General features: G+C 42.9%; 1 pseudogene; it reads right to left on the bottom strand.

Moving 5' to 3' along the window:
• Gm50060 (predicted gene, 50060) lies at nucleotides 6,303-6,647 on the bottom strand (annotated as a pseudogene).

Here is a 10,364-nt window from a genome sequence, read left to right as displayed (position 1 = left end):
CAATTTTAAAGAAATGGATAATTGTCTTGATATATACCACTTATCCTAATACTAGTAGTCAATCCTAATACTTTTGAAATTATTCCACAAAACAAAAACAGGAAGAATATTTTCACTTTTTATAAAAAAAAACGAGGCCAGAGTTACTTTAATAAGTAAACCATGTAAAGACCCAATCAACAATTACAGATTATTTCCCTTATGAACACAGATGCAAAAGTTCTCAATAAAATATTGCAAACTGATCCAAGATCACATTGAGAAGGTTACCCAACAGCCAGGGAGTACTGGCACAGTCTTTAATCTCAGGAGAGATTAAATAGAAATGGATATCCTAGAATGGGAAGGCGAGGCTACAAACAAACAAACAAAAACCTTGTCTCAAAATCAAACAATAAAACAAAAACACAAACAACAAAAAAGATGCTTATCCACTATGATCGAGTAAGTATGCTTTTCCCAAAGATGCAGGGATGGTTCCATGCGCATAAAGAGATTGAAAGACTTGTATGACAGGGTTTCGCTTGAGTATCCCTGGCTGTCCTGGATACAAAAAAACTCAGAAATGTGCCTGCCTTTGCCTCCCAAGTGCTGGGATTAAAGGCGTGCACCACCACTGCATAGCTTTTCTTTTCTTCTTTTCTTTTTTTTCTTGCCTTTCCTTTCCCTTTCTTTCTTTCTTTCTTTCTTTCTTTCTTTCTTTCTTTCTTTCTTTCTTTCTTTCTTTCTTTCTTTCTTCCTTCCTTCCTTCCTTCCTTCCTTCCTTTCTTTCTTTCTTCCTTTCTCTCTCTTTTTTGATAAAAATGTTAAAACTCTGGCAAAGAAATTGAAGAAGATGTCAGAAGATGAAAAGATCTCCCATTGCGCTGAAAAGATGGCTCAGTGGTTAAGAGCACTGACTGTTCTTCCAGAGGTCCTGAGTTCAATTCCCAGCAACCACATAGTGGCTCACAACCATCTGCAGTGGGGTCTGATGCCCTTTCTGGTGTGTCTGAAGACAACAATGGTGTATACATAAAATAAAAGTTTAAAAATTGCTGGGCGAGGTGGCGCATGCTTTTAATTCCAGCACTCAGGAGGCAGAGGCAGGCAGATTTTTGAGTTCGAGGCCAGCCTGGTCTACAGAGTGAGTTCCAGGACAACCAGGGCTATACAGAGAAACCCTGTCTGGAAAAACCAAAAAAAAAAAAAGTTTAAAAATTAAAAGATCAGTAGGATTAATATGATAAAAGGCCTATTCTACCAAAGTAATCTACAGATTCAATGCAATTCCTATAAACATTCCAACACAATTCTTTACAGAACTTTACAGAACTTGAAAGGACAATTTTCAGCTTCATATGGAAACCTCAAAACCAACCAACCAAACCAGGATAACTAAAAACAATCATGAATGGTAAAAGAACAATGTAGACAATTTTCATATACTGTGTGGAAGCTTCACCTGTCAATAAAAACCCTATGGCCAAGGAGCTAAGGCAGGATTAGAAGGTGGGACATTCAGGAGAAAGAGAATTCTGGGAAATAGGTACAAGAGGTTTGCTCCTAACAGTGAAGGAATCAGATGTATGAACATAGAGATGTAGCTAATCACAGGGCAGGACTTAAATGGGAAAATTGAATTATGAGTTAGCAGGAACAAGCCAAGGCTTGTGGCTTAGGCATGTATTCATATATAAGAAGTCTCAGGGACATTGTTTTAGGCAACAAAGAGACCAGGAGGAAAAGGCCACTACTACAGAACTACTGGAGGTTATCATTATCTCTGATTTCAAATTGTACCTCAGGACTCTAGCAGTAAAAGCAGCATTGTATTGACACACAGATACGTTGACATATGAAATCAAATTGAAGACTCCAAAATAAGTCCACATGCCTATGGACACCTGACTTTTTTATATAAAGAAGGCAGAAGAAATACACACCAGGAAAAAAGCATCTTCAACAAATGTTCAAATTGAATCGCTGTATGTAGAGAATACAATTAGATTCACACCTATCACCCTACAAAAACTTCCGACTCCAAATGGACCAAAGACCTCAACATAAGACCAGATACACTGAATCTGAATAAAGCAAAAGTGGAAAATAGCCTTGAACTCACTGGCACAGGAAAAACTTCCTGACAAGGACATCAGTAGCCATAGGGACTATGAACAATAGTTTAAAAATGGGGGGAAGTTGGCCGGGCTTGGTGATGCATGCCTTTAATCCCAGTACTCAGGAGGCAGAGGCAGGTGGATTTCTGAGTTCGAGGCCAGCCTGGTCTACAAAGTGAGCTCCAGGACATCCAGGGCTATACAGAGAAACCCTGTCTCGAAAAAAAAAAAAAAATGGGGGGAGGCAGAGGTAGGTGAATTTCTGAGTTCGAGGCCAGCCTGGTCTACAGCATGAGTTCCAGGACAGCCAGGGCTACACAGAGAAACCCTGTCTCAAAAAACAAAAACAAAACAAACAAACAAACAAAACAACAACAACAAAAAGACACCATTATTTGGGGAAAGCATAAGGCTACAAAATGGGAAAAAAATTTTCCAACTATCTATCTGAGAAAGGGCCAATATCCAATAAAGGACTCGAAAACAAACAAACAAACAAACAAACAAAAACCCCAAATCCTAGACATCAAGTAAACAAGTAACCCAATTAAAAATTGGGGTACAGGACTGGAGAGATGGCTCAGTGGTTAAGCTGACTGCTCTTCCAGAGGTCCTGAGTTCAAATCCCAGCAACCACATGGTGGTTCACAACCATCTGTAATGGACATCTGATGTGTGTGTCTGAAGACAGTGACAGTGTGCCCACATACATGAAACAAATCTTTAAAAATATTGGGCTACAGATCTAAACAGAGGATTCTCAAAAGAGGAAATTCAAAATCCTGAAAAACTCTTGAAGAAGTTGTATTAGTCAGGGTTCTATAGAATCACAGAACTTATGGGGAAAAATGTATTGTGATGACTTACAGTCAGTTTGTAGTCCAACTAACCCAACAAAGGTCAGTTGTGATGAGAAGTCCAAGAATCTAGTAGTTTCTCAGACCCACCAGGATTTTCAGCCGGTCTTCTAAGATCCAACGGATTTGTGGGCAAACATGTGTAAGCAGGCGAAAGAAGGATGAATGTCCTTATGTAGGCCTCCAACAACAGCAGGTGTGGCCCAGATTAAAGGTGTGCATCTCCAGGCCAGAATCTGGGACATCCTTTGTCCCTGGCTGACCTTGAACTCAGAGTTCTCCTTGCCTCAGTCTCCTGGAATAAAGGTGTATGCTACCTTGCCTGGGGCTAAGATTTTATGCCCACTGTGCCTCAAAATCTCCATGCCAAGATCCAGGTCAGAAACATGTCTTCTAGCCTTAAGATCTGGATCACAGGTGAGCCCTGCAACTCTAGATTGTAGTCCATTAAAGATATAGTCAAGTTAACAACCAGGAATAGCCATTACAGAAGTGCTCAACATGCTTGGTCAGGAGGAATATACAAATCAAAGCTACTTTGAGATTTCCTTCTACACCAGCCTAAATGGCCAAGATCAACAAAACAAATGACAGCTCATGCTGGCAAGGCTGTAGGGTAAACTTTATACTCATCCATTGCTGGTGGGAGTGCAATCTTGTACAGTCACTATGGAAATCAGTGTGGTGATCCCTGGGGAAGCTAGGAATAGATCGACCTTAAATCCAAATATATTACTCTTGGACATATACTCAAAGGACTCTCCTTCTTATTACAGAGACACTTGCTCATCCATGTTCATTTCTTCTCTATAGTAACCAGAAACTGGACACAGCATAGATGGGTCAATGAATGAATGGATTTTAAAAATTGTGGTACATTTACACAATGGAATGTTAATCAACCATTAAAAATGAAATTATGAAATGTATAGGTAAATGGATGGAACTAAAAAAAAATTATCCTGAGTGAGGTAACTCACTCAGAAAGACAAATACTGTATGTACTCACTTTCATGTTTATGTTAGTATAGAGGCTTGCTTGTATAATAAATAACATGTGTGTGTGTGTGTGTAACCACAGAGGGTAGGGAGAGGGAAACAGAATAGATAGTTATGAATGGACATGGTCAGGTGGTGACTAGAATGGGAATATCAAACAGGGAGTGAGAGGGAAGAGGGCAGGAAGGGAGAGAATACAGGGAAGAACAGCTAAACTTCGGGTCACTTGAAGGGTCATATGGAAACCTAGTACAGTACAAGCTTCCGATAATATATATGCATTTCTTTTTTTTTTTAAGATTTATTTACTTGGGGCTGGTGAGATGGCTCAGTGGGTAAGAGCACCCGACTGCTCTTCCGAAGGTCAGGAGTTCAAATCCCAGCAACCACATGGTGGCTCACAACCATCCGATCACGAGATCTGACTCCCTCTTCTGGAGTGTCTGAAGACAGCTACAGTGTACTTACATATAATAAATAAATAAAAAAAAAAGATTTATTTACTTATTATTATATGTAAGTACACTGTAGCTGTCTTCAGGCACCCCAGAAGAGGGCATCAGATCTCATTATGGATGGTTGTGAGCCACCATGTGGTTGCCGGGATTTGAACTCAGGACCTTTGGAAGAGCCAGTCAGTGCTCTTAACCGCTGAGCCATCTCTCCAGCCCCATATATGTATTTCAAACTGAGCCAGCTTGTCAGAAAGAAACAAAGGGAGACAGATTTCTGAGTTCAAGGTCAGCATAGGATAGAGCAAATTTAGGTCCAGGGGAGGTGGGAATGGTGAGTGCAGAACTCGATCCCACCCAGATAGTTTATTGTCTGTGCTTACAAAGGCAGGCAGATTCCTGAGTTCAAGGTCAGTCTGGGACAGAGCCAGTTTAGGTCCAGGCATGGTGGGAATGGTAATCTCGGGCTGTGATCTGACCCAGATAAACTTATTGTTTGTGCTTACAAGGCAGGAGATCTTTGAGTTTATTTCCTATGTTAAAAAAAAATATATCCTTGCTCCCTCTAAGAATCAAGGGGTGGGGCTAGAGGGATGGTGGCTCACAACCATCCATAATGAGATCTGATGCGCTCTTCTGGGGTGTCTGTAGACAGCTACTGAAAGACCCCCAGAGGAGCCCCTCGCTCAAGCCTCGGGACAATAGCGGACCCCCAAGAACTCACGAGAGACCAAGCTTGATGCAAACCACATGAGGCTTTATTCGGGGAAAGAGCTCTGGGGATGATTCATATCCCACGCAGGGGTAGAGGAGTCGACCACGAGGGGAAAGGGGTCCCAGTTTTTATAGGCCCTCGGGGGGTGGGGGGGAAGGAGAAGGGGGAGTAGAGGATTTCCAGATCTAAGCAATGTCTATTCTCAAGAAATGGGTATGGGAGGGGTACAAGGAAAGAGTCTGGTGCAGGTGTAGCAACTCAGGATTGGCCAGGCTGTGAATGCTGGGGAGATTTTCCGACTCTTTCTCAGCAACCAATATCACAAACACCTGGCAATGGGCTTCATCAGTGGGCACACACATGGGTTCAAGGAATGGTCAAAACATTGGCAGACACACGGGTTCAAGGAGTGGCCAGGGCATTGTGCGCCTCTATTTTTCTAAATCAGTGAAGCTAGTTCTGCTAACAATGAAATCTATTTTGCCAATTTCAGGGCTTCTGTGACCTTTTACATTCTTTCAGGATCTTTCAGTAGAACTGGTGCTTCCCTAAAGCCTTCACCCCTTTGGACTAGTATTCATGGTATGGAGAAAAACAAGATGTTCTCAGAGGTGTTCAGCTGCGGTGGGCTTCTTGCAAAAACATCATGCTAGGAAAACAAGTCTCTCGTCAGGGTGGAAAAGTACCACCTGTAAGAAAATAGCCCGAGATGGCTGCAGAGATGAGAGCTGCTTTCTGCTAGGAGTCAGCTCCCAACAGCCTTGCTCAGCCAACATCAGAGTAGCTTCCTTTTGCAGTTGATGGGAACAAATACAACTGGATGATAAGAGTGAGAGACTTTGGAACACTCATTGCAATGGAATCCATCCCCTCAGGGCTTAGTGAACTCTGTGGGAGAGGAAGCAGAAAGAAGGTAAAAGCCAGAGGGGGATGGAGGACACCAAGGGATCAAGGTCTTCTCTGGTGTACATATGAGCTCAGACTGTGGCAGCATGCACAGGGCTTGCATGGGTCTACATCAGATGGGGTTCTATAGCTAAAAGGAGAAGTGAACACACACACACCCATCCGTAACCCAGAAGATAACCCCAATTGATAGCCACTTGCAAATGAAAATTTAGTTTTCCTCACGGGTTATGGCATTCTCACCAGGGAAACAAACCACTCTTTTTTTTTTTTTGTCTTTCATGTGATTTTATTTATTCCCTTCAGCCATAATAATATGATATTCAAATTTTGTCTTAACTGGTGGGTCTGTAAACACAGGCTTATCTGTCCCACTTACAGGCAAGGCAAACGCTGCTTCTTGAAATGGTCCCACCATGGATGCTCTGGTCACCCAACCCAAGTCACCCCCTTGTCTGGCTTTATCGTCACTGTATTGTGGGGCCACTTCACTGAATCTCACCCCAGACTTTAACTTTTCCATGGCTTCCATGACTTTCCCATGTTTCTCAGACAGAATGTGTCTGACCTTTACTGTGTTGCCACCGCCTTTAGGACCCTGAGACTTCTTGTCAGCACTCTTAAGCTTCAGCAAACTAGGCTGGTGAGATGGCTCAGTGGTTAAGAGTGCCGCCTGCTCTTCCTAAGGTCCTGAGTTCAAGTCCCAGCAACCACATGGTGGCTCACAACCATCTGTAATGAGATCTGACTCCCTCTTCTGGAGTGTCTGAAGACAGCTACAGTGTACTTACATATAATAAATAAATAAATATTTTTTAAAAAAAGTTTCAACAAACCACTCTTAAAGGTAGGCTCCATGTGTAACTGTAGATGGCCAACAGATCTTGTCACATAATGTTAAGTCAGGGTATTTAAAACACCTTTACAGGTTCTTTGCATGTATTGTGCCTGTTGGTTTTGGGTTTTCACAGAATTCCTCTGGGTGTGAACATGAATGTCTTTGTATCTATAAACATTTTTCTTTTTTTCATTTTTGTTTTTTTTTGAGACAGGATTTCTCTGTGAAGCCCAGGCTGTCCTAGAACTCACTCTGGAGACCAGGCTGGCCTCCAACTCAGAAATCTGCCTGCCTCTGCCTCCCAAGTGCTGGGATTAAAGGTGTACTCCACCACGCCCGACTCTTTTATTTATTTATTTATTTATTTATTTATTTATTTATTTTTTTGCTTTTTCTCATGTGTTGTCTTGTCAGACTCTGATTTGTTTGATTTTGATTTACCATATTCTATCTTATTCTTATTTCTTGTTTTATCTTCTTATTTCTTTAAAAAAAAAACCATTTATTTATTATATGTAAATACACTGTAGCTGTCTTCAGACACTCCAAAAGAGGGAGTCAGATCTCATTACAGATGGTTGTGAGCCACAATGTTGTTGCTGGGACTTGAACTCAGGACCTTAGGAAGAGCAGGCGGCGCTCTTAACCGCTGAGCCATCTCACCAGCCCCCTTATTTTTTATTTCTTGATGTCTGTTTTTCTCTTTTTCTTTTCTGTTTTTGTTTGTTTGTTTGTTTGAGACAAGGTTTCTCTGTGTAGCCCTGGCTGTCCTGGAAGTCACTCTGTAGATCAGGCTGGCCTCGAATTCAGAAATCTGCCTGCATCAGCCTTCCAAGTGATGGGGCTAAAGGTGTGTGCCACCACTGCCCAGAGTCTGTGTTTTCTACAGAGAAACTGAAGGGCCCTAGGGGCTTTCACCAGCCTTACACCCACCAGCCTTGGGTCAAGGCTAGACCAAGTAACATTCTCCACCCACAGGATCATTCTGGTGTAAAAAATTCTCAGAATGTACTGACTGATAATCACCTGACTCGAAAGTTCCAAGGAGAGTTCAAATGGGTATCATGCTTGTTAGCCAATAGATTTAAAGGTCAATATGCTTAGCCAATAAGTTTGAACTGTAACCTTGCTGATGTAACCTATGTGCCTAAAAAAGTATAAAAACTGCTTGTAACACCCATTAGGGGTCGCCTTCTCATCACTCTCTTTGAGGGACTGATTGAGGATTGACCTTGATGTGCTAGAAAATAAACCTCTTGCTATTTGCATTGATCTGTATCTCGGTGTCTCACTTGGGGGCATCTCAAAGTAAATGTTACTGACTGAAGGCCAGGGTCTTACAGGACAGGAAGGGTATGGGGTCCTGATGGCAGGGGAGGTGGGGATGACCTATAAGTAGGGGAGGGAATGCCATATCAGAATATGTTGGATTAGAAAAAAATCTATTTTCAATAAAATAAAAAGTAAAACATGTGGGCTGAGCTCTCCAACATCAAGCTCTAATTAAGAACGTGCCCATGAGCCGGGCGTGGTGGCGCACGCCTTTAATCCCAGCACTCGGGAGGCAGAGGCAGGTGGATTTCTGAGTTCGAGGCCAGCCTGGTCTACAAAGTGAGTTCCAGGACAGCCAGGGCTATAGAGAAACCCTGTCTCGAAAAAGCCCAAAAAAAAAAAAAAAAAAAAGAACGTGCCCATGGGGAAAGGCTTTGGGGGACACTGCAAGCCTTTAATCCCAGGACTAGGGAGACTGAGTTTGAGGTTTGAGGACAGCCTGGTGTAAGAAAGAGTTCCAGAGCCCTTCCTGCCCTCACCCTCCAAAGCTACACAGAGAAACACCATCTTAAGCAAAACAAGGGCTGAAGAGATGGCTCAGCAATTGGGAGCACTGACTGCTCTTCCAGAGGTCCTGAGTTCAATTCCCAGCAACCACATGGTGGCTCACAACCATCTGTAATGGGATCTGATGCCCTCTTCTGGTGTGTCTGAAGGCAGCTACAGTGTACTCATATAAACAAATAAAATAAATAAATATTTAAAAAGAAGAAAAAGAAACAAAATTACCCAGTAGGCTTGCCTGAAGGCTTTCCCCTGGGATGACTGAAGCTTGTGTCAAGTTGGTATAAAAACTAGGGCTGGTGAGATGGCTCAGTGGGTAAGAGCACCCAACTGCTCTTCCGAAGGAGGTCGAGTTCAAATCCCAGCAACCACATGGTGGCTCACAACCATCCGTAACAAGATCTGACTCCTTCTTCTGGTTTGTCTGAAGACAGCTACAGTGTACTTACATATAATAATAAATCTTAAAAAAACAAAAAAACAACAAAAAAAAAAAAACTAACCAGCAGTCGGGCATGGTGGCGCACGCCTTTAATCCTAGCACTTGGGAGGCAGAGGCAGGCGGATTTCTGAGTTTGAGGCCAGCCTGGTCTACAGAGTGAGTTCCAGGACAGCCAAGGCTACACAGAGAAACCCTGTCTCGAAAAACAAAACAAAACAAAACAAAACCCAACCAAACAAAAAGACTAACCAGCACACAGGGCTATCTTAATTTTTGTGTGTGTGTAAAGGTAGGGTCTCTTTTCTCTGCGTAGCCCTGGCTATCCTAGAGTTCTCTTTGTAGAGCAGTTTGGCTGAACTCACCTCTGCCACCTCTGTCTTCCAAGTCTTAGGATTAAAGGTGTGCATGACCTTTAAGGGATTACTTACTTTCTTAAGGGCCATGGATCAAAGAGCTCTCAACGGGTCAGCACACTCCAGCAGAGCTTTTGCTGATGTCTACCCAACTGTTAAACAAAAGGAGATATACTGCAACTGCAGTGGTGGCGCACACCTTTAACCCCAGCACTTGGGAGGCAGAGGCAGGTGGATTTCTGAGTTTGAGGCCAGCCTGGTCTACAGAGTGAGTTCCAGGACAGCCAGGGCAACACAGAGAAACCCTGTCTCGAAAAAACCAAAAATGAAAGAAAGAAAGAAAGAAAGAAAGAAAGAAAGAAAGAAAGAAAGAAAGAAAGAAAGAAGAAACAGAAAGTTGAGCATCAATGAAACGATCTACACCGAGGTGCCTACACTTTACCTGTTCACAGGTCAAGAATGGAAGCCCATAGCGTGGGAAGTGATTGAACAGATGGGTGAGTAACCCCCACACCTTTGCCAGCTGTATAGAGTGGCAGTCTGTCCTCTCTCACCCTTCTTCCCCCAGAAGACCATTGTTCTTGAGGTCCTTTGCTGTGTGTCTTGGCCTAGGAGTGGCAGGCTTTGTTGTCACAGGTGAAACCTCTGTCCAGCTGTCTAGTTGTCTGAGATAGAGTATGCTTCTCTGTAGGAGCCCTGTGACCTACTCTGCTTATTTACTCCGGGGTGGGGAAGTGGAGTGGGGTTGACTGAGAATCCTGACTGTGCTAGACATTGTTGAGGTATTCCCTCACTTGGATAGAGCCCTTGGAATGCAGGACGGTCAAGGACACTTTGGTGTCCTCAGAGATTTTCAGTAAGATATAT

Source organism: Mus musculus, chromosome 18 (assembly GCF_000001635.26).
Source record: "Mus musculus strain C57BL/6J chromosome 18, GRCm38.p6 C57BL/6J".
NCBI classification, from domain to species: Eukaryota; Metazoa; Chordata; class Mammalia; order Rodentia; family Muridae; genus Mus; species Mus musculus.
The sequence above is the reverse complement of the archived record's forward strand: the minus strand, read 5'-3'. Positions and strand labels throughout refer to the sequence as shown.